The sequence below is a fragment of the Typopeltis vanoorti genome, chromosome 18 (assembly GCF_054136105.1).
Source record: "Typopeltis vanoorti isolate ZY-2024b chromosome 18, IOZ_Tvanoo_1.0, whole genome shotgun sequence".
Lineage (NCBI taxonomy): Eukaryota > Metazoa > Arthropoda > Arachnida > Uropygi > Thelyphonidae > Typopeltis > Typopeltis vanoorti.
This window is the reverse complement of record NC_143566.1, coordinates 22,165,188-22,191,884: the sequence shown is the minus strand read 5'-3', so window position 1 is coordinate 22,191,884 and position 26,697 is coordinate 22,165,188. Positions and strand designations below refer to the sequence as shown.

Genomic DNA, 26,697 nt, shown 5'->3' with positions numbered 1-26,697 from the left:
AAAGCATTCCATGAACTGCTTTTAAATATTACAATATATAAACAATATACTTAAATTTAAATACTTTTAATAACTCAAACGGGTAGAAAGGCTTAGGCGTTGGCAATTCATGTATAATTTATTTAACGATTTTAATTCACAATACAGAAAAATAACAAAATAATTAAGGTTTATTTACTTATTTACTGAAATATAATATCAGTAAATAAGTATTAATTATTTTCTTATCATTCCAGTTATGTGAATTAAAACCGTTAAATAAACTACACCACATCTTCTGAACACATTTAAACTATCTAAACACATCTTTTGTTCTTGAACTTCCCAGTAACACATGAGTAAACCTGAATAGGATTCATATGAACCATGGAATATGTGCAGACTCGTTATTCGAGTAGACAATACGCCTTTCTCCTCATGACTGCGGTGGCCCTAAACAAACAATTCATCCCATCATCACCGAATGCGTGTTTATCAAGGTGACTGGCCTGATTTTTTCCAAGCTGAACCATCAGCAATAGAATCGATCAGAAACTTAGACATGGAGTTGCAGTTTTTATATTATATTCATGTTCGTTTTTTTTTTATTGCGTATTGTAGTACATTTGCCAGACGATAAATAAACAATTAATAATGTGCGAATCCTAAAAGTTAATCTACGCATTACTGACCACCGAATTAGAAACCCTTATGCAAATGTACGTAAACATCACTTAAGCAGCGTATATGAAAAATACTTGGGCACGTGCGTCACCACGTATTCTAGGCAATTATTTAATAATGCTGCTGGTCAGTAATCGTCAACAGTGTTGATCACAATGGGAAAAACAAAGGATCTTTGGAGTTCAATAAGGTGAGATATCCGAAGTGTTTAATCAGTAGAAAAATAACCCTGATTGCATGTCTAAGAGGAGTAACTGTGGCTCTAAGACAGTCGTCAGGAACGAGATCGCTGTCATCCGAGAAGGCTTGTACGGACAAACAGAATTTCCTATGTACAGCAATTGGCCGAAGCATTTAATGAAGGCTGTTCCCGACCCATATCTTGCCACATTATGCAGAGGGAATTGAGGAATGCCTACGGAAACCGCTGATTTCTGCAAAGTTTATAATTTAGTGGCCAGTATGTGTTAAAGCGAATCTAATCTTTAATGTGTCATACTAAACGGCTTCTGTCAACTACAATGCTTTTTTGTACAGAATAAAAAATAAGCCAGCTCAGTAATTACCTACCCAACCTCCTATTTTCCAGCTGCTGTCATAGCATTGTAGAATAACTTGAAATACCAGACAAATAAATATTATCTACAGTAATTAAATTTTATTTACTTATATGAGTATGAGTATCCTATCCTGTACAAAACTATTAAGCATTGTAATTAACAGAAGCTATTTAGTAAGGCACATTCAAGATATTCTAATAAATCGTTACAATTCTTGATTGAGCGGAGCAGCATTAATATATTTCGAACGATACGAATGGTGATTATTGTTTGGTTGATAGCCACTTTGCTATGCGAACTTGAATTACATAAGGCCATTTCGAATTATCGAGGAGAGCGGGGGGCTGTATGTTTTTTGATTTCGACCTGACGAAAGCAAGTTTAATCACCTTACTCTTTAAATGAAAAAAAAAAAAAAATTAAGATTTTTGAAATCCTATTTAATCATTGCGGCCATTTTTATTCGGTAGATCTCAAGAATTTTCACAATGTTTATGAATTTTAAAATAAATCACAAATTATTTTCAAACTGTCCAATTTCTGAATTTTTACTGCTACTTTAACGCTCCAATAGTGGGGAGAGGGGGAGGAAGGATGACGACGTAGAAGTGAGCCAGTGAAAGTTTTTGAGGGGACAGATGAAACTCTCATTCCGCAGTACTCTTATACTTTAAAATGGTATAAAGTACTTACGGAAAATAAATTGTTGTTTACGACAGAAGCAACTAAGGCTGAACGCCAGTGTATTATGCCTGTAAATGGCGCATGTCCTTATGTCCAGTTTGCCTGTTTTGTGGGATGAAACACTCGAGTTTCTGGAACGGAAAACCCTTCCATTTCCCGTATGAAACCGACTAACCCAACTTCACTTGAACAGTCAAGATAAAAGTTCTTCGCGTCCTAGACGAGATTCGAATTCGAAAATAAAAAAGGTTTAGTTTGAATTTGAGTATTGGGAAAAGAGTGCGAGGATTGGTGATACTCGTCACTATACTTAAAAGTGTTATTTTTATGGGAAAACACCGATGTCAGGCAGTTAACTGTTTGAGAGAAAAGACAGGTGATATGTTACAAATACACTTATAGAAACTTCAAAAGTAAGCAGAATTTTGCTTTTAGAATGAACTTTCAAAAATGAGTTTACGTTGAAAAAAAGAATCTATCCCAAAGCAATTAAATACCTTTCGCCCGATGCAACACTTCATTTAATGGTTTTATTAAACTAAGATAGTAGAGGTCGGTAGTAATACCTGCTACAAAAAAAAAAAAAAAACTCTAAATTAATTAGATACGATGAATGGCATTATTATTTCTTTGAGAAATAACAATGTTTCAAAACTTTTTAACAGTAAATGTTTTAGTTTTTAAAATCAATATTTCAATTATTTTAGACACTTTTTTGCGAGATATTCGAACTATGCGATATTAATCAACGAACTATTCGGTAATATAAGAGCACGAGCAAAAAAATTCGATTAACTTCGGATAAGAGTGATGCTGATTGATTTACTACATTCATAAGTTGTTGGAATTGAGATCAACTCTGACTATGAGACCATTGGATTATACCGGTGTTCTTTTTTCTAATTGGTTTGCCTGTTTCACGTGATGAAAAGCGCGAATTCCCGAGAGCAAAAAAAAACCCTTCCATATGAGACTATTCATTAGAATAGAACGAGACTTCAGAACCTGTTCCCTAAGCCGAAAATCTAGTCATATGAGTTCTGCAAACCGGGAGATAAAGTCCTTTTATTAATGATGAAATAATTTAATTAGATTTTAAATATCTAAGGATGTAAATGACGTCGTTAGGGTTAAGATACCTTTAAGCTATTTCTCAATACCAGAAAACTGTATCATATTCTTTTTCTGGACGATTGCAATCGAAGGTGAGTTAGCCGATCTCATACGGAGGCAGCAGGGTTTTTCTCCCGGAAACACGGGTTTTTTCATCCCGCATATAGAAAAATCGGCCCTTCAGAACACACGCAATCTACAGACGAAAAATACTAGTTGTGGTGGTGGTGGAGGTGGGCGGTAGATGGAGAGGATTCGTAGTAGAGGTTCGGTGTAGTGGTTGAGACAGTTGTAGGTGTCCTCCCGCGATGAGTCTTCGGACTCCTTGGAGGTATTATCAGGAATAATAATATTCATTATTCAGGAGTGATCTTCTACTGTGTGTATGCAGTACTTATCTTGGTGTTTAGTCAGCAGAAATTACACAGCTGACTGAACCAACTATGTTATATATAAGCAGTTTATATATTGCATTTGTCCGCGCGGTGAGCCTAGTGGCTTTGTGCTTCGCAACCATATGCCTGGGGAAGGAGTGCCCTAGATTCGATTCCCGTAGGATCTTCCTCAGCCATAGCCAAGTTAGCCGGTCTTGGGTGTGGACAGCAGGGTTTTTTCCACCAGTTTATTTGGAGTTTTTCATCCCGCAAGCAGGCAAACCGGACCCGCGAACACACAGGGTACAGTCATAGGATATAGCACGGCAAGGAAGGCAACTAAAACTGCATCTAAACACCTTGTTCATAGTCATTCTCCTAAATTGCCGAAAGGCTATAACCTCAGCAACATATTGCTTTCAAACCTTAAAATACAAAATTTAACCAGAAATTTGACATACTGGTCTTTATGTAAAAGCAGTGTTCTAAACTCGTTCATGCTCACCTATTCTCATTATCAGTCATAGCTTGTTGCGTAATAGTTTTTTTTTGTTTGTTTGTTTGTTTGTTTGTTTGTTGAGGGGTAGGAAGAAATTCAAGTTACGACATCGGTTGTCCCATTCAAATAGCTGGGTGCTAATAATAGTCCGAATGGATTTTCAAGTTGAGTGAAACATACACAGTTAAAAGGGACGCAACTGTATTTAAATATAAGGAAGAACTGAAAATAAGTAATAAAACCTCCTTGAAGCACAGTGAAACCTTTCGATGAAGAAAGACAACAAAAATCTCTCCACAGAAAACAACTAATTGATCTTCGTAGAGTAATCCCTAAGGCGATTAGTGGAAAAAGTGTAGTTTGTCTGGAGGAAACAAAACCGTACTTAGCAGATGTCGAGAAACTTACCAAACTTCTATAAATCCTCGTAGTTCGACTCGCGATAGTGACAGAATCGATTTTTCTTTACGTGCGTTCATTAGCTTAGTTCTTTTCTGCTTTAGATTGCCCTATCTGGATATGCCAATGAAAGGAATAACGAAGAGAAAGTTAAAAAAAAAAAAAAAAAAACAGACCCCATTTACCAACCACAAGCCAATTACAAAATTATTGCACGTTCATAATAAATTTAGTTTAATCCTTTATCCAAGTGAGAGCAAACAAAGTCTGCGCCTGAAAATATCTTCAGGACTGAATCTCTAAATCCAGAGTAATTTAATAAAAAAAAAGGTGGCAAACCTTTTGGCAACTCCTATAGGTAAAGATGATCTTGCTATTGCTTCTGCCTGGTATCTCCAACTCTGGGCCTGGCTCCCACTGAAGAGACCTCAATAAAGGTCGAAACTAGTCTGGGTAGTGGCCCTTCCCTTAATGCATAACATTATACATATCCGCAAGGAGATGTGTTTTGCATTATGGGAGATAATGAGATAGGAGTGACGTTATCTTGCTCCACCTTTGCAACGAGTTTCCAGGTGTTGTACTACCTTACCCCAGTCCTGAAGATACTTTCAGGCGCAAACTTTGTTTGCTCTCACTTGGATAAAAGATTAAACTAAATTTATTATAGTCTAAATAGTCTAAACGTTCAAATGGTTGCTATCTGCACGACGCGACCTCTACAGAGAAGATTCACTTTAATAGAAAGAAAAAAAAAATTAAAAACTGAAAAATCAAATACTGATATATTATACTTTAGATCAGATGAATTTTTTTTTCTACTTTTTTCTGTGCAGAACAGTTTGACAGCTTAAATTGGCATTTAAAGTTACACTGCGTATTGTGTATGAGATAGGCTGATGACATCGTGCGAAATCTACGCAAAATAACTTTCTATTTCTTTGCATCGGCTTACATTTTATTGTATAAATATATTACATATACAGCAATCCCTCGATTAGTGCGCCTAATGCGATCTTGAAAACAGGCGCATTAATCGAAAACGCACTAATCGAATATAATAACCTATGGGAAAAAGTATAATTCGTTCCTCAAATTTCTTTTTCGAACCTTAATTTTTTTATAAAAGAATTAGGGTATGTCTCAGAGTCTAGTTAAAAGAACACGATGAAGCTGAAAGACAATAAAACATATCCAGAATATAAATTTTATTATTCTACTTCTTAACAAAGAATTGAGCTAACGTAGTTTTGCGGGCATTTTGTTTCTTTTTTTCATACAACCGACGGTATGGCCCTATTGCCTCTTTTACTCTTCTGCAAATTTTACTCTTCATCACGGTCAGCCTGTAAGCATTGCTGCTAAAAACTTCGATAGTACGAAAAATATTTTCAAATTGTTTCTGTGAAATCTCTTTTGGCTGACTATCAGTGGTTAAATTTTCTTCATATTCTTCGGGATCTTCCCGCTGTGCATCTAAATTTAGCAGGTCGGAATCAGTCAATTCTTCAGAATGAGATTTACCTAATTAACTCTTGGAGGGGAGATTTTTTCATTGAGGGGAATCAATGAATTTTTTCTCCCCTTCAATGAATTTTTCATTGAAGGGGAGAAAGAAATGAAGGACGTACGAACTGGTCGCCAACACGCGAAATCACGTGTTTACAGATAAAATTTCAACTGTTATACAAGCAAAATAGTTGCCACTTAAAAAACTACAATGATCATAAAAGAGAAGTTAATTTTCCGACGTATAATAATAAACAACTCATCCTAGAAGACGGATTGATTACTCTATTATCGGGATGGATTCTCCTTTTTTGTGACATGCGCAGAAATGTCGAAGGGTCTCGAATCTGTGGACATACTATAGCAGACGACATAAATTTTGCCGGTAAAAATAAAAATTTGGAACATAGTATACATAGTGTGCATGGAAGTAGTGTAGTATGCCATTAAAAATAACTTTGTAAAATGTTTTAAATCGGTAACTAAATTAATTCATTCTGGTGAGCAATTTTTTAAAATAGTTAGCCATAAAAATGTATAGACAGAAAATTTTTAAAATCTGTAACATTTATTTTTAAGATGTATATAGGCGCACTAATCGAACTTTTGAGGCGCACTAATCGAATTTGGGTATCAAAAAGAAAAAATGACGCACTAATCGAAAACGCACTAATTGAAAACGCACTAATCGGGGGCGCATTAATCGAGGGATTACTGCATTCTACAATACGTTTCTTCTAATGGTTGTAGAATTATGTAGTTTATCTAAATTATTATGAATATTATCGGCTTTCCAACTAGAGACAGTACTTCATCTAGGATGGCAACGGCAAGAACTCAAAGGATTATCCATATTTATACTTTATACGCCTAATACTACAACCAAATGTACTCGAGTCGGTTGTATTTTAGTCCGTACTCCTCTGCCATCTACGGAGAAATAGATGAACTACGCGTTTTATTATTATTTTAAATCAGTGCTCCGACGTTTCTTTTTCCTATGAAGAATTTAATTCATATATATCTGAGATAAAACTAATTTTCATACTGCAATAAAAGGACAAATAATTTAAAAGATGCAGTGATAACAGCTGCATGAAAGTGATGTAGTCGGTGTGTGCAGACTGCAGATTGACGTTATCTGTGGAATAATACAAGCGATCTCCGCCAGGAGGAACTTTCATTAGCTGTCAGATTTACCACTAAAAAAATACTTTATTATTATAATATATTACACGCGGTGTGCTTATGAATGCATTTTAGTCGAGAAGAGTTAATAAAATTCATTTTTATTTTCTTCCAAACTTGCGACAGCAAAAAATGCTAACACGTGAGAATGATTGGAGAATGTCCATACCCACAAGCATATTAATACTACTCGAGTCAGCTACAAACTTTCTTTGTTCCTCTTACCCCCCCCCCCTCTAAATTTGTTGCAAAGAAAATTACGATAAGATTTGTGGTCACTTTATATTCTTTCCAATATTTAATGGTGAACAATTTATAAGAAACAAAGCATTTTGACTTTTATTTCATTATACACCATCCTTCAGCATTCATTTGTCAGAATACTGAAGGAAACTTTTTTTTCTTTCTTTCTACAGTTTATATCTATAGAAACTATAGAACAAAAGTACGAAGTGTGTAGCTAACTCGAAGTAAATTCGACATGTTAATGGTTAGATGGCATTCGAAGTGCTCTTCGTCTAATTACAATACCTTAAAAAATGAAGCCCCCCCCCCTCTCCACTTGGTTGCATTTTTGGTTCAGACGTTCAACCCAAACTAGAACGAAACCTGTCTTCCCCCTTTTCTCTGAATGACTTACTCATTCATTCCATCCACAGTTTATCCGTGATAGAAAACACAATGCAGTTTGTAACATTACAACTCCAGGACTTTTTGACACGCAAGAAGCCTTAGTTGTAGTGCTTTAAAAAGCTTCCTGCAAAGCAAACATAATCGGTTTCTTCAGAAGTGATGAAGATTACACAAGTGGTTTCCATCATTACAATGATTAAAGAGGAAATGGATCGTATGATCTCTTTTTTTTTTTTTAACTTATTGATTGCATTAACGTCTCAGTGAAGGACTGAACTTTCCACGCATTACTTGTCGAGAAAAATTATCCAAATTCATTCTGTCTAAGATGGTGAGGAATTATCTAGGATATTTTCAGAGCAGCGCCAAGTTAGCAGAAGAATTTTTCTTTTAACCATTCGGATTTTATCTACCGGAAAAATAAACTCCAAGGTAATCAAAACACGAAAGACAAGGAAATTGTGCGTCTGAGAACTGGAAAATTTACTAAGTGGTAATGGGAATACGTATAAGCTGACTGTATTCTGGAAATCTTTGGATTTTGCTCTAAATATTCTTGCAAGAATGCTCCGAATAATAATCAGAACAATGAGAAGAATATGATCGATATTATGACTGTTTTTCGAACTGAGGCAATGCTTTATATGATTATCAGTTATGACATCAAACGTCTCACACTAACGTGAGGTATTACTTGGAACCGCTGCTCGCGCACATTTCATCATCTTTTGTAAAAACTTTCCTGCCACTATTAAATGCTGTAACATCTTCAAGATCTGCTAGTACTTTGGAGATGATTATCTTAAATGGCTGTTTAATTAGTCTTAGATTATATTAAAAATAATGGCGAGATGAATGAATTTACAAAATATACAAGTATTTGATGTTTGGGCCATTGTTTGGCATCTACTGCAATCATACCAGTACCATAATTGTTACCGATATTGTTTTAAAGAAACGCTTCGGCAGTCAGTTACAATGCACATAAAAAAACGGCTTCTATCAACAATGAGTTACCATGGAGAGCATCAGAAGCGCTTTGTCTATGTTTATTTGATAAAGCGCGTGTTTCCTTTCCAATACGTCTCGACTTATTGCTTGAAGCGTGACTAGCGTGCCTGATTATTATTAGGCGTTGTTTGCAGAGCATAAAGCGCGAGAATTAATCGAAAATCTTTGCTGATATTTTCATTTTTTTTTTTTTTAATTTCACATATTGAAATGTCAAGGATTCAGAAAATACAAATGAAACGAGAATCCTTTAATTTTTTTTTTCCCTAGTAGGTCGTGACGCTGTTTTAGCTTTTATGTTTTTCGCGCCGGATCTTAAATAAGCGGTGTAGTGGCGAGCAGTTCAAATAAATAAATAAATACAGGCCAATGTCAATAATGTGGAAAAATCCATATAAAACAATATATAATAATCCATAAAAAGCAATATCGTTCCGAATGCCTGAGAATTTCAGGCGTTATGGACGATACTGCCGCCGCCATTCCATGCAACACGTGTGGAAATCAAGAGCATCGCTGTTACATTTCGTATGGAACCGTTTACTATATTACTCTTGAATTTTGTGTTTCCAGGAAAACGGCAACAGAACAGCTAAGTCCGACCATCGATTAATAATGTAAAGAAGTCAGTCACTTTTCATTTGTAGAGAGCATTGTACTGATTTATAGAAATACATCACATGTAGAATCTTGACGAAAAGTGATGCGTTTTGTTTATTTTATTTCATTTTTTTTTTAATTTTAATGTTGGTTTTTCCGATAAGCTATGACAGCTGCAGGCACAGTTCTTGTGCTGAACAGTGACTGCACTAATACCTCGCCTTACGACGATCCTAATACAACGCTGTTCAATCATGACCAGTTTCTATTTATACGCTCATAAGAAGGTTTTAGCGACGTGATTCAACCGATGCTCAGTATTCGTAAATTCAGTTTATTTACGACGTCATTGCTCGCTCCATCTCTTGGTGTTCCCCTGTGAATTATAAAGTCATAAAATTAAAGTTAAAATTATAAAGTTCCCCTTTTCCTCCCCCATCCCTTAGGAATGGTTGATCCCTCCTAATGAAGGATCAAGTATGTATTTATGACTGTAAATCCGTATGCGTTCACGGGACAGGTTTGCCTGTTCTGGGAGACGAAAAACCCGACTTTCCGGGTGATAAAAATCCCTACCTCCGTATGAAACTGGCTAACTCACCTTTAGTCGAAAGAGACCAAATAATGGTTCCTCACGTTTCGGACGGGAATCGAACCCAGGTTGGACGAATGGGCTTCGTCTATACCATCTCAGCTACAGAGGCTCTATTAAATTTAGTGACAATGGTGTATCGAACAATAAGATAAGCCCCAAGCTTAACTTACTTTGCACTACCTGTTATAGCTGTTCAAAACAAAGATAAAGCTTAGTGAATGTAAAGTGCTACACGAGTTAATATCCGTAAAGGTGACAATCTTGTTGCCCAAACTGGAAAACTTTTAATGATGTAGATTGATTACCAAACAGTTTGGCGCGTTCCCATAACCCAAGCTATTCAGAATAACATTTTCATTTGCGAAAATTATTCTAATTTTTTTTTCTTTTGCGTACCTGGTGTAAATAAATGGTTTATTTGCATTTACGCACATATATGGTTGCTTTAAAATGTTATTAAAATATTACATGCATATACAAGTGTGAGGATAAAAAAGTATATCGATTTGCTATTCGACGAATGGCTATACGATGGCGGTCTGAAACCTAGCATGTCGTATGACTGAGGTATGCCTGTACACAAGCTAATGAATGAATATACAGGAATATCCACAAGAATGCTTCTCAAAGAATTTCCTCACTTACATGGTTTAAAGTTGTGAACCTTTCAGGCCATTTGTGATAAAGATTTTCCATACCTTCCAACAAAATATGTGTAAAATAATTCAACGTTGGCAGCAACATTTAATTCTTTAGGCCTACTGAAAAGAATCCACTGGAAGTTCTGTGTACTCCAGTGATACTTACACCTTACTAGTTTCATTTTAAAATAATATTAGTATCGATAAATATCATCTATCATTTTTTTTCTTAACGCATTTTATCAATGTTATGTTATGACAACGTAAACATGGCTTTTGTTACCCTAATCAATGCTATGGCAAAGCGGTAATCATATATGTATAATCAGCTATTGCATGTATGTTACCTGCTACCAACAAACAGTTTGGAAAAAAAACAAAATCACTCTCACTATTGCATGAGACTAACTCAAATTCAGCTGTAAAGCCTTTATAAATATTCCTTGCCTCCTAGAAGAGTTTGAACTCAGGTCTTTACAATCAATAAGGATGGTCAATGCTGCGGTTCCTTGCAGTAATATTTAAATGAAATATTTTATTTTCATTTGAAGCAGGAACTAAGGTAATCTACACCAACCGTTTCAGAAACGATATAAGAATTATGCCACTCAAAAATTAATCAGTAAGATTAATCTGTAATAAATAATTATCGGTAGGCTAACATCTCATATATATATACAGTGTGTGTGTGTGTGTGTGTGTGTGTGTGGTGTTAAACATTCTTCCTCTTCATCTTCCTCTCTTTGAGATGAGTTCCCTACAGAGCCTTCGTAACTCGGTAATGACGATACTTCTCTTTGGTTGGAAAAACTTGGGTTCGAATCCCCCTAGAATTAAATGAACTTTTAATAAGAGCTGTTCAAGTGCAATAAGCAGATCTCTTATTAAAGGCCTGCTTATTGGAATCTAAAGTGGCTTGTAAATGTTCCAAGTCTGGTCTAGAACATGGTTTCCAGACTACGTAAAAATCAATAGAAATACAAAAACATATAAAAATAAATATGATAAAAAAAATCATTAGTCTGCACACATTACTGATGTACTATGAATTACACCTTTTGTGGGTGAAAGATTCGCAAAAATAAATGTTCTCCAGCCATCCACATCAAAAGCGTAGCTAAGTTTTTGGCACAATTGGTAAATTCATAGCTTTTGCTAGTGGGTCTATTTCGATAATTGGTAAAATATCCTGTCGCTAGCGCCCTTCTGACATCAGCGCCCTTGGAAGATCACCCAATACCATAGCGTTTCTACACTCATCCATATTCCTCCATTTTCTGGCAGCATTCATTAAGCGACACTATACAAAAATAATATTCTATATAATTCAATATTATAATGAACCTCCAGCTATCAGCATGAGACTGACTAATTCAAATTCGGCTGTAAAGCCTTCATAAAGGTTTCTCGCTTGTTTGTTTACAGTATAAAACAGGTTCAGCTAATGACCTGTTTTATTCAATGATCTAAAGATCGATGGCAAGTTAAATAAATGGCGACAGCAAGCACGATGCAACACATACGCGCGCGCACGGTAGGTAGAAACAAAAATTATGAAATGTAAATTTTCAGTAATAAAAACAGAGTTTCGTGAGGCACAAAATTCAGCAGAATGTCCCAACCATGAGTTTTGAATTACTTTAAACTTTTAATGCAAACATTTCGAACCACGCAGCTGAAATGACGGTGTCAACTAACGAAGGTCAGTTGATACATACCAAGAGGCACATTTTGTTTAAAACTTTCGTTTAGATTTCTTAGTTACTGAAAAATTAATTACAGAATTTCCTATATACTGCACTTATCTGCGACAATACGAAGACCAAAAAATAAAGTAATCAAATATTTTTTTCTTTTAAAAAAAAAAGAGTGCCTGGTACCTCCTGAAAATCTTTCGTGTATCCATAGGGGGTACGGAAACCACACTTTGGGAAACAGCTTCAGACTGTTGCTGCATTCAACTTGCATATGAAACTTCAGTGTTGATTTACAGCAGTGGCGGCTTGTACATGAGCACTGCGACACTGCATTACCCCCAAGGGAAAAAAAAATTTTGTTTGTGTTTATAAATAATAACAATGCTTACAACATTATATAAATGCAATACAACATGTTAAAGGTTACAGCTTATGTTTTGACATTGATTGAATAGTTAATAATTGGAATTGTTCGATTAACGCTTTAGATTAGGAAACAAATACACCGCGATCTAACGTAGTGTCGGTATTATCACGTTCGATCAGTTGCGGTTCGACTCGCCGATATTCGTTTGCGCTTATCACTGCACGTAACAAGTGAATCTGACACTGCCTATTAATACAGATAAATTGTATGCATGTGCGCGTTATTTCTGTGAGATACGAAACTTTTACTGTTGGTGTGTGTTCGTGGTGATGGTGAAATATTTTTAATAAAGCAATTTTTAATATGTAAATGTGTTTATTAATAAATTGGTTACTAATTAGGAAAAATTGAATTATTTTTCTTATTTTGCATATGCAGCACCCCCACTTAAAATTTTCAGTGGGTGCACTAATTTACAGGAACGAGGAACTGGGATAGGATAATCAGCAGCGTTTCTGATACGTTATGAACAGTCAATTCTTCATATGAACTACAAATCTACAATCTGATTTTACTGGCATTATAATCCGTTATAGTTGCCTATTAACCGATGCGGTTAACAGGCAGCCAGATAAGATGACAAAAAAAGCATTAGACTTAATTTTTTCACACACGAAATGTGAAAAAATTAAGTCAAGTTTTATTCTGTCTGAAGAAAATTTATTTAGGATCACAAATTTTCAAATATAAAGAAGAAAAAGAGGAAACTTGATTTCTTAAACTGTTTCAAGTGACGCATTTTATTTTTAATCCAGGAAAAACATAAGTGTAGTGTTATACGAAGACTTCTAATCAAAATTGCACAGTTGAGAAGGCAACAATTTCAACATGAGCGCAAATAAGCAAACAAGCCTTTCTACTTTTCCTGTTCAACCATCACAAAACGATTCGTGAGTTGTCCTTGCAGAAAGTCAAGTCTCGTGATTTTTCTGGGCTTCCTGTCACGCAATGAGAAAGCTTTCTTAATTGCAATGGCAAAGTCTCTCAGCGGAAATCAATACATCTCTCTGAGAGAGTCGACCTTTTATTATATCGTGAAAGCAAAGAAATGAGAAGATAATAAAAAAGCTCCTTATATATTATTCAGAATTCCTATTATTAAAATGGTTATTCATGCAATCAGAGTTCATTATTTAAAATCAAATATAGCAGTAATTTCAACAAAATTTGTATATTATAAAACAAGACTTAAGAAGATATACTCATTAAAACACACACACACACACACACAGTGCCTTTCAGTGACAAAAAAATAATAATAACAACTGTCGCCAAACTAAATTGTATCTGAATGCGTCAACCAGTTTAGGCTACAAGTAGACAAACATATAAACAAATAACTACTGGTCTTGGAAACATTCATAAATGATCGGAGACACCAATTTAAAAAAATGCGTTTTGTAACAGCATTGGGGTGCAATAAATTCATTGAGCCAGCAGCTGTTTTTTATGGACAGCGTATAGATTTTTTGGCCTATAGACAGTTAATTTATTGTTCACTTTTAACATACGAGGGGACCAGGAATGTTCTGATAAACACCTAGAACAAAAATGATATTAAAGCGACTGATATAACCACAAGAAAGAACATGCGAGGATATAAGAATATTAGAACATAACTTACCTTCATAAATCTTATATCATTGCTTTAATAATTTTTGTTCTAGGTGTTTTATCAGAACTTTCCATACCCTCTCGTAGAGTGTTATACTGTTCCGAATATTTTATTAGTTTTTTGAATTAAAAGGGCCCAAATGAAACCAAAGGTAGTGACAGAACAGTGGTCAGAAAATACTAAAGAGAGATGGAATCGGGAGTGCTTGAGGTAGAAAAAAAGCCACCAGAAATCTAAAACGCAGAAAGGCTGCTAGAGTGGATGATATTCAACCAGAAATGCTCAAATATGGAAGTATTAAAATTACACAGTGGCCACACTGTATAATTCACAAGGCCTGATCGGAGGGTAAAATTCCAGGTGTTGGAGAAGAGCTCTTATAGTTCCCATCTATAAAAAGGGGATAAAACTGAGCGTGGGAATTATAGAGGAATTTCCCTGCATAAATTTTGGAAGAGACTACTTAGAGAATAGCCGAGTTTTTCTTTTAAGATAAACATTTGTGAAATCATGAAAGAATAAAAAAATTCTGTATTTAAGTTTTGAAGATTTTGAAAAAAAGTATATCACAGGGTGCCAAGAGAAAATCCGGTCAAAACGCTAAAATTAGGTGTAAATGGGGCATTATACAAAGCGATATGCAGGCTATACTTAAGTTTAAGTTAGCAGTTAGAATTGAAGTATGTGCAGGATGATGGATATAAAATCAGCAGTAAAAAGCAAGGGCATTATATTCACTCTTATTCATCATCATCTCTATGGGCAACATGTGAACTTAATGATTTTGAAGTAGATGGGAGAAAATGGAAACTGTTAACAATTTTGTGCTCCTAGGATCCCGAATTGATAAAGATGGGTATTGTACTGGAGAAGTTAGAAGAAGACTATTACTCGGAAAGAAAGCAATGACAAATTTAAGCAAGATCTTTAAAGATAACGATATTAACCTCGCAACAAAAATCAGAATCGTGAAATGGTATTCCCTGTATAATGGTATTCCCTGTGGTAACCCTGTATTGTATGGATGTAAAAGTTGGACCCATTGAGAAAGAGTGAAAGAAGGAAGATAGATGCATTTGAATTATGGGCTTGGAGACTCTTACTAAGAATACCATGAACTGCAAAGCAAACCAATAAATCAGTGATAGAATCTGAAAGATATGGCCAGGGACAGATCGGAATGGAGAGCGTATATTCATAGAATCATAAGGAGTCGAAAACGATTCGATGGAACATAACACAGGTCACTTTATTAAGAAAAGTGACGTAATATTAAACCGGTTAGAAATGTTCAAATCAACTCTCGAGGCAAACGATGTTACAGTTCTAAATAAATCCAGTACACTTCTTCAGAAGTCTCTAATCAAATTGAGAGCCTGACGTAACAGATTCTGCATGAAAATTAGCTGTAGAAAGGCAAAAATCAGGAAAATAATTAACCACATGGAAAACATCAATTGCATTCTCAATGGAAAACCTAATACAATTAAATATTTAAGCTATTTAAGGAATAATATTTAGTAAAGATAGCAAATCAAATACGGAAACAAATATCGTAAGCGTGGTTCAGCTAAAAAAAAAAATATGTCCCAATAGAAAAATTAGCTAAAACACTAAACTAGTAGTATATAAGAATGTTGAAATCTATTTGAATTATGGATCGGAAAGGTGGGTAGGAAATGAAAGCGTTAGTCCCAGACTACACAACACATATGACAGTTCCGATAAAAATTACGAAAAGAACAGATGTCACGAGTGTCAGAATTAGTAAAGAAGAAAGGAACTTGACATTGATAGCATTCAGAAATGTGTGAGCGGAGCTAATCTAAGATGGCATGGTCACTCAAACAGAATGGGAAGGGAAAATTTAGAGTAACAGGACTTGAATGCTAGAATGAAAGGAAAAAGACCCAGAGGCAAACGATGAGATCTGAGTAGACTGGTGCAGCACATCTGATAATATTGCAGTCTTGCCACAGAGAGAGAGAGAGAGAGAGAGAGAGAGAGACTAGATGAATTACAACTGCAGTTAAAGCCATGAAGCCAATATATTATGCCTGTTAACTGCAACTGTACTCCAGCTGGTTGTGGAGTGGGGAGAAGAAACACCATTGTCTCCATATCAGAGCAGCTAATGCACCTTTAGTTAAATACTACTTATAAATGTTTTAGACATAATTCATAACCCAAGTATTTTCAAATTTCATTAAAATCCGTTTGAAGGCGATGATACAGAGGGCAGGAGGACTGTTATTAATGAGAAACAAAACAAAATTAGCAAATCTATGCTGATTTGTTTCACATCCCATTATTCTTATTTGTTTTCTAGAATAAAGTCTAACAGGGATGAAAGTTGAATAATCACGAATTATATCATTTTATTACTAATCTAATTATACAATTTGTCCTTGAAGAGATACTATTTTGTGCAGGACAATATAATTTTATACTTCTTCTTCTTCTTCTTCCTATCATGGAATATAGGCCATGTGGCCTGTTCCGGTCTCATGCCATCTCTTTCTTGGTCTTCCGATTCTTCTTTTTCCACTTATTTTGTATCTGTATAATATTTTTGGTAGTCTGCTGTTGTCAATTCGATTTAAATGTTCTAGCCATTTTTGTTTATACTGTCTTATGTAGTAATTAATTGGTTTGATTTTTAGGGATTGTAAGATTTCTTCATTTGTTTTGTGGTCCCACTTGGTATATCCCGCTGTTTTTCTGAGGAACTTCATTTCTGCTGTTTGAATTCGTTTTTCATCTTTTATAATTTTATACATAACTTAATATTAAACATTTTCTTAAAAATTATTTTGAAAAAATCAAATGCCGTTGCATATTACCTTTCCTGCCGTGTATTCCACACCTTCCATTTGTTTTTAAAGACTCAACTTTTTTGGTATCTTCAAAAGTTTCGTTATTACGTATTTATTTTTTAAAAAAAAATGAGTGCGGAAGATAAAATGTAGCCATTACTGAACCAAAAGTTCGTCACTGTTGAAATGGAATAATAATATCTTTCTAATATCATGAACTAAAGTATTTATTAATTATGCATCAATACTTTCGGCTCCATGTGTAGCTGGCAAACACGTGATTATGGCCTCAAAGTGCATCTGTTTATCTAGCAATTACGGCCTACCCTGTTTTCCATTGCATTTTTTACACAGTGTTTTAGTATATAACAACACATGTTCAAAAAACGCAAACACATTTCATACGAGCCTAAAATAGATTTTTACGATAGAGTGCTATTATGCAACTGTTCCTAAATGTGAATTCTATCTGAAACCAATTCAGCAAATACTTGATAATAAAGATTTTTATGTAGCCGTGCATCATCCAGCTTTGGATAAATGGAAAGGGAAAAAACAGAGAAGGATGTGCAGTTGCACATGGTATCTTAGAGAGTTAACTGGATATATTGCCTCCTTTTAAAAAGTCCCTATGATGGCATTGTCTCCTTTGCGTAGAATGATCACTTAGCTTTGTTTATGACTCACTGCGGATGAACAATTCTAATGTTTAGACAACACTCCACTGTTTTCTATGGTGCGATGTCACACAAATCACACCGATATATATTATGGAAGTTTCCGGAATATTTTTCGAGGATGAACGAGATAACTAGTTTCTGCTTTCTCCAAGTTTCACTTCTGTTTTGCATAGCTAATAATCTTATCCATCTCTAAAATTCAGCACAGGTTAAACACATCTCTCGAAGTTATGGGGGGGGGGAAGACCTCGGATTCCTCTTTTTTATGGTAAATACATAAACAACTACTAAGCGCATTATTAAGGGCAAAAATATCAATAGATCGATAGTGAGAACATTTTAAACAGTTGCTTTGCCTCATACATTGCTTCCTAATACTGCTCGCTTATGATAGAGATGCTCTGGCCAATGAAACACCGTAGCGTTTGATCAATATATGAACACAAAAGAGAACTTGACAGCTTGTTGCGCAGATACTTTCTGCTGTTGTTAGTATATGCGTGATCATCAATAGAATTGGAAATGTTAAGCTAGTTACAAGTGGTTATCGTTACACGAATGTGAAAATCACTATCGAGATAAGGTGAGTAATATAAATATCTTTTAACACATCATTTGTTAGAAAATATGAATAAGCAATTATTATTCGTGCAGTTCATCTTGAACATTCTGACCGCCAAAGAAAAAGAACTGTTATTATCTTTTTATCTAATCCCATAACACTCAATTTGTTGGAAGCGTAATACCGCAATAAAAAAAATGATATAAAAATGGAACTAATAGTCATAATAATGAGGTATTTATTAATCTGTTATAAATCTCTTGACGGTATAATATAGTATATGGTATATAGCATATAATATATTGAAACTACGAAGAAATTGTTAACATGTATGTATGTATAAATAGCATTTAATTAGTAACATTTTTTTTCACTCATTACAATGACATCATCAGGAAACAGAGTAATGAAACGATAAAGCTAAACTTAAATAGTAATTGCTAAAGCAGTTACATTACTACATGTGCAAAGAAAAAAAAAAGATACATCGTTAGTATTCAAGCAGAACCAATAAGTGAATACATATATATTAAAACAATTCGTTCGCACTGGTTCATTCCATTAATTAAATTCTAAAAAATATTTTTGCAGGTTTAGTTTGGTTACTCAGTCAAACTAAGCCTGCAAAAATCTTCGGTCACCACATATTATGTGGAACTCAAACTCATAACACAACATGTTATGAGTGAGTTCCACAGTTCGTATGTCTGTGAATGGTTTGGGTAGTAGATAATTTTATATCTCGGTTGAAGACATCCAATAAATAAGATAGCCTTGAAGTCACTTTGAAAAAAAAATTAATGGGCACAGAGTTCTCGAATTTATTAAACCTGCCCATCTATGGCACTAAAATGCACTACAGGTTTGCAATATGTCGTAGATCATTCTGATCATGAAAATATTACGAATGATCCAAACTCAAAATAGGAATTCAAATCTTACAATGCTTGCCATCTAAGCTAACATGGATGAGTAATTAGTTACAGTTCAGACAATTGATGAATTTGCTACCTACAGCCAAGTCATGCAAACTGCTATTAAACTACTAAAAAACAATATGATATGTATTTTATTTGTTTTTTCGGCAAACTTTTAAAGTGAAACTGAATTTTGCTTTTGTTTCTTTTCTGAAATATTCCTGAAATTTACGATTTGGATGGTCCTAAACATGTACCGCGTGGGTTTCATAGATTCTTAACTCGACTTCGTACAAAAAAAAAAAAAAAAAAAAAAAAAAGAATAATCTTAAAATAAATTAGCCAACCTCATTGGTTATGTGGAAATCCGCTCTTCAATCAACGAATTCTTTGATCAAATCTCTACTGTGGACACGGATGTTTGTGAATGGTGTCTTTATGTGGAAGATGAATTTCATGACCAGTGTGACGCTGAGTCCTGTTTATTGGAGGTCTGAAGTGGTTGGAAAAAGTTCAATGTTTGCTCTCGGATGATCAAACTCAGCTCACCGAAGTTACTAATGTGCAATATGTTATTTTTCTGTTAAGGAAGTTAAACAAACCGGAAAGTTTTTTTTTTTAATTTTTAAATAAAGCTTTCGAAATATATGAATTTGTCATGTATTTTTGAATAAATAATTGCATTCACTACTCGTATTTTCTTTCAGATTAATCACCATAAAATGGTAATTTTCAATGTGTGTGTGTATGCGCGCGCGCACACACACACACACACACACACACACACACTTTTCATGACTTTGCATGTCTCTGCCTTCATGCCACTTTAAGTTCAGGACTATTTCTCCTCTTGATGTGTCATGTAAAAAAAAATCCATGAATGAATGTACAAAAAAAAAAGAAAAAGAAAGAAAGAAACTCTTCTCCACCCGCAAAACCATCATATGGGGCTTCATTAGGTGCCTTTTTTTAAAGAATTTAACATTACAAACATACACGACATAATGGTACATTTGTTTCCTCTCAAACATATACGTTTATTGCCGAGACAAAATTTAGCTACGATTATCATTCAGTTTTTACAATTTTGATGATTTGTCAACAGATTATTGTTGCGTGCCATTGGCTCAAACGTTCGATAAAACAGATTAAATTTTGATGTCAACAAAGAGCTGACAAAAGGCTAACAAATTAATGGCGATGAGTTCAAGCCAAACGTGTTAATTAGAAACTTTTGGTAAAACTTCATCGCCTGCTTAATTGCAGATATAACTTTGTCTAGTATTCGCCACACAACCAAAGTTATGTATTAGATGGGAATATGTCTAATGCATTTGTATGTCTGATTGTACTGAATATGAATTACTTCCGGCTAATTCATGTTCAGTTTAAAAGCTTATTTAAAATTTTTCTTATCTCAGAAGACGGGATTCAAACGCAGGTATTCCCAACCAATGACTATCGTCAAAGCTATGGAGTGTCTAAAATCAGTAATCATAATAAATAAGCCGTAAAAATAACAAAACTGAAAAAAGTTCTATGTTTTTATAGTATTTATTATTCCATGGAATCCATAAACTCATCGAGGGAGGCCTAAACATCATGCCAAGCACTATCAACCATTTACGCAGTATCTATCATACTTTGCTTTGAACTTATTTGCAATCATGCAACTCACAACAGGCTATGGCAACCTATTCCACTCATATTCACCAATCTCCAAACAAAGAAAGTCTAGTCCAGACGCCTCTGCTAAATGCGCTCTTGCTTAGTTCCAATATCGCATTTATTGTTATTTTAAATAAAATTTTGTTCTTATTCACCAGTTATGCAGTGTCGCAGTTTCACGTGGAGGTCATTGAACTGCGATGTATCAATTTTGTTTAACAATTACGACTACGGCGGCTGTTTGCTCACAACTTGCTTCCTGAATCAAATGATATACGATCAATTGCTAGTACAGCCAGGAAATGTAAAATTTTGCTTTTCCATTATTACTTAATCAATACAGTTGCCAATAAGCGTTTCTCTTTTAACTGGTATGAGACGAACGCACAGCGGTGACATCGCATCATGTGACGGATCAACAAACATGTGGTAGCGTCATGCATATTCAGCACATTAATATCAACAAATTAAAAAAAAAAAATTCAGATCACAAATGCCAACAAATTAATGAAAGAAATGAAATGTAATAAAAGTGAGACGGAAATCAATAATATATCTTACTCACTCAATCGAAATATTATTTTTTTAACTTTATGATAAGACTCAAACAATTTAATGCGAAATCCGTGTGTGTTTGAATGTTGCATTGAACATACTGCCTGCTTAGTCTGTGATGGCTCAATACTCTTTTTGCAACGTTTTTCTAAACTGTGCTAGAACGAGGAAGTTATTTTAATGCAGTCGTTCTCAACAATCAATGCTTGATCACCGATTGCAAAATACACTGCAGTGCGATAGACATTCTTTTTCAATTATTTAGGTGCAATGAGCATGCTTTTACTTGCGTGTTTTCGTGCTGCATGCCAGTTTCATCTAGAATCTAGATGAATCCAATTTTATTAGCTATGATTTTTTACTTAAAGGGCTTTATTTTTTATTTTGGTGCGTATTTTTATATCACTCAATGATATAAAAGGGAACTCAATCCAATAAATGGTAAGTGACAATGGATCTTATCAGGCCATTTTTTTTTTCATTAGATATTGGGAGGACACAAATATTTAAATCGCTTGCTTATATTTGCAACTGCTAAAAATACACGTGATTTCAATCAGCTGACCCTCTCTCTTACACACACACACATATCGCCATGGTAACGCGCTAACATTTGTGAATCAACGCTTACCTAACTGGTTGGTGCAACGAATGACAAATGAGAAACAGCAAAATTCCCGACACGTTCTTTAGCATTGTTCAAATTTGGAAAAGGCTTGGATTGAATAACGTTTAGAATACGAGGAAACTTGATACGATGGTTTCGCAACTGAAGATGGAAGGTGGAAGGAAAAACGGATCGGAGAACATATGTAGTTAACAAACACAATACACTGAATTCACAGTAGTAATGGCTTCGATGGCAATATCAAACAAGAATCTCTCTCTCTCTCTCTCTCACTCACTTTCAATTCATTTACTGTGTGTGGATAAACATTTTCCAATATGTATACTGAATATGTTATAGCTTTAAACAGATTGAATATCACAGAGTCAACTGTGGATTCCAGTAAATGCGCATGATGCAAATAAATAAAACTGATCGAAAAATATGACCTATTATAAATAAAAATGAGTATTCATCCATGAATTTGGTCAACCTTGCTGTTTTCATTCTAAAAAAAAAAACAGATTATCCTTCTTCTTGCACAACCTGTTGGGGTTTCATCTGGTTATTCAGGCTACTCTGAGCAATCCAAAATGTCATCTAGATCAGCGCTTCCCAAACTGTGGGCCGTGGGCCCCTTTGGGGCCGTTAGTTTTTGTTGAGGGGAACCGTGAAATAATGAAAACAAATTTAAAATGTTTTAAGACTAAGTAGATATTTTTTATCTTAAAAGAAACGTATTTAGTTTTTATTATTTCTTTTTTGTTATTTTTTATATTTTAATAGAAAAAAATCACAAATTGGTTCACAAATTTTGCTTCCTACGTATTTCGGCGTTTAATGAATATCAGTAAACATGTGCTTATTTATATGTTTCATTTCAAAGGTATTGATTAGCACAAAAAAGCTTACAAACGCAAAATATTGCGCTCATTTAAGTTTTTCGCTTTAAATTAATGTTTCATTGCTAGTGTACACAGGTGCGGTGATGCGCGGAAAGAAATACGCTTGGTGTGTATCTTTATTGAATATAAATACAATAAATATTATAACAATATATGTCTGTATTAGGATTTTTTTTTCGATGGGAGCCGTGAAATATTTTAATTTTTCCAAAGGGAGCCTTGATATCCATAAGTTTGGGAAGCACTGGTTAGATAGACTGACGGCAGTGACCCTTAAGCCAAATAATGAGCAAGTATCACTGAACAAGAACTATTACTCAACTTCGACCACTTTGGTTCTAAGTTGAATATAATCGATCTGTCGTTTTTATTCAAAACATGTATTCAACTGAGCAAAGCCTACCAAATTTGAAGGTGCTCATAAAAAAAAAAACGTTTTAAGCCAATTAATCGGGGAAAACCCTAAAAACAAAACCTCTTCTGAAAATAAACTAACGCCCAACAGCTTCGTTCTTCACCCTCTACTTCTCCTCTAGACATTTCTACAAGTTGCACCATGCAACCAATTTCGATCAAATTTGGAATATAGCTGTTGCTCCTTACGTTGCTTATCTTTAAAAAGTCAACCCAGTTCGACTGTAGAGGACTTGCATCCCCCAAGTTTCGTATCAGCCGTTGCAAACTCTTATAGCATGACGGATCCTTACCAAAAGCCAAACCAGTGAAAACCTCTGCAGAAAGACGGAGCGGAACAGCTATGGTTTCATGTATCACTCGATTTAATCCGTTTAGTTTATTTATTTATTGTTATTATTTTGTGTAGGGAGTAATAAAAAACTTTGTATATCAAAACAGTTGAAGGATTTGGCTTGTTCTGCATCGAAAAATAATCCAACACACACCGAACAACTCGTAGCAAAACAAAACACCTTGCGAGAGATGAAATATTACTTTGTGGAGATCTACGAAAAGCTAATAAAACTCAGGTGAATTTCTGGATCTGTGAATGAAAACCTCGTGATTCTATTTACAAAATATATAATTCATTTTACTGTCAGATGCACTGTATAATATAATGAAAAGCAACTTCTGCATTCTATTTGCAGGATAGCATCTTTTAATTGCTGGTTGTGGTGGTAGTAACACTTATCAGAGGTATCTTATGCAGAATGTAAGATATTCTTATTATTAATAGGAGGCAGCTAAAGCTTGCGAGTGGCCGAATTGTCTGTTTTTGATATCCTCCTGAAAGCAAGACAGAATCCTGATATGCCAGACACTTTATTTAAGTAAAAAATATTATATACAGTATTGTTAAATGGAGAACACACGTTTTTATTTCTCTCTCTCTCTCTCTCTCACTTTTTTTTTTCTTTTTTTCAAGTCACTTCAAATCTCCACTATGAAAGTCGTGGACTCAGTTCGCTCGAATGGGGCAATAAAACTTATTTACCGTATGAAAAGACTTTCGTAAATGCATATGTAATATATGCAGTATATTATGTATATAATAAATATGTATATATGGTACAACGGGATTCGAACCCATACCTTATAGTAAAAGATGGCCCAATTTGACGAAGCTTGTTCATTATACAAAAAAACGTTTTCGGATCGCATCGACAGTGGCAACTGATAATGGTCTTTGTATGAAAACTTTTTCAAGTGAAGTTGTTAGCCAGTTTTATACAATAAAGGGTTTTTTAACTCCCGTGGAATCATTTTTCATTTTGTATGACGTGCAGACCACACAGAACACAAGCGCAATTTGTCGACTGTACACTTGCCTCACAGTTGATTTAAAACAAGCAAACCACCAAGCAACCATGGTTTAAATATCAGTATAACGTTCAATATGGTGATAACAATATCGCATTTATCCACTATTCTATTTTGGATTATTTCTGAAAAAAGACAAGTAAAAGGTAATCGATATTATTTGTGATTATCACGTCAATTCTATGTTTTAACGTGAAGTAGAAATAATTAAATATTGTCATGATGAAAATGATGACCGCCAATCCTTGTCAAAATTTACGAATATAGAAACTGTATCTATATGTAAAATGCAATTTAGATATAATATAAAAAGTCAAACAGCCTGTGTCAGGTAGTCATTTTGCAGATAATCAGGCTTTCAGAACATTATTTCAATGTTATTCATTTATCAATTTATTTATTTTGGATTATATCATAAGCTTGATTTGATTATCAAAACATAACAGATTCTAAAACACACCATAGTACTTTGTTTCTTCAAAACTGACATAAAGTAGTCGCTTAATCGTGCATTAAGAAAACTTAATGGAGGAAGAACATCACTATTGTTTCAGAATATAATCTTAATTTACCTCACTGGAATTTCTACTGTTTGATTTTTTAGCACTTTTAATTTGGGAAAAAATAGATTTCATAATCTGTATATTTTTAAAAATGAATTATTCTCCGCAAATATATATAGTACATAAAATATATATATATATATATATACACGAATATGGCCATTAAAATAGGCTAAATAATTTTGTTATGAAGTATGATAAACGAGATATATAAGTTTATTATTCTAAACTGTTCCTAAAATATCGTGTTTGCATTTCAGATAAAGTCGCCTGCGAAAAAGGAAAGCTTCTCAAAGCATCTTCTCATGTCGACCAGAGTCATCGCACTGCTATATGTTTTATTGGTAACACAAAATGTCATGAGCACACTTTTAGTACGATTAATTTTGATATTCAAATCAGGCTTACCTCAACTAGGCTTATGGAGAACATCGTCGTAGCGTGAAGTAATTTACACACAAATACCATCCTAGCATCAGAAAAAGCAACCACAGAAAGTCCCAATATGTCCATTTTAAAATCAAAAATTAAATCGCGACTTGAATTCTAGAACACCAACACCACCGAAAGTAAATTTGGGAGTCTAATTACAAGTTTACCGAAGTAAGCTTGTAATCAGGTCCCAGGTATAAACCACAGCAGCATAGATATCTGCTGTCTGCTATGAGAATGATACATGCTTCAAGTTAAGAATGATGCTACTACACAAGACTACATATACCACTACACACATTAAGTATTAGATAAGATAAAAAAGTTAGTCGGCGTACTGTCAACAGAATACAGAAAGGCGAACAAAGTTTAAAACCTCTGATGAGATGTTTCGTAATCTCTCTCTCTCTCTCTCTCTCTCTCTCTCTCTCTCTCTCTCTCTCTCTCTCTCTCTCTCTCTCTCTCTCTCTCTCTCTCTCTCGTATAAAATATTTGTATGCGTCTCTGTTGTCCAAGAGCTAGGATAGTTTAATTAAGATGAACTGTCAGAGGGAAGAAATTAATGAATACAGCCATACTTGTTGAGATTTGGAGTATGTTTTAAAGCTGTTGTTGATTCCCAGAACAATATCTCTGACTTATTATCACTTCTGTGTAGCACTTTTGTTTTCTTCCATTTTGTTCTGTGTGAAGGAGTATCCAAGGCATAGTCTGCTAGACCAGACTTGCTATACCGATAGTACTGAATGTATTGTTAATGTTCACCAAAGCGGTTGCAAACAGCTCTTCCTGTCTGTCCATAGTAAGCCAGGTCACAAGAACAGGCCACTTCATAAACTCCTGGACGTGATAAAGAAGAGAGTTTGTCCTTGGTGAAAGTATGAGAGTTGTCAATTTGACATAAGGTTTAAATATGGTGCGTAGCTGATATTTATTAAACTCTAGGTATCTTTTCACATGTGCCTTGAATGTATGGAATGGTAACAATTTTGCTGTAGCCTTGTG

At 34.6% G+C, this 26,697-nt stretch overlaps 1 protein-coding gene across 1 annotated transcript in view; it reads right to left on the bottom strand.

Annotated features, from left to right (window-relative positions):
- Nucleotides 1–25,770, bottom strand: part of LOC150096537 (coiled-coil domain-containing protein 102A-like) — a 404,861-nt gene extending 379,091 nt beyond the window's left edge. The window contains exon 1 of the mRNA XM_090407898.1: nt 25,669–25,770. The gene's annotated coding sequence lies outside the window, so the exon portion shown is untranslated. The remainder of the gene's footprint in view (nt 1–25,668) is intronic.
- Nucleotides 25,771–26,697: the final 927 nt, after the last annotated feature.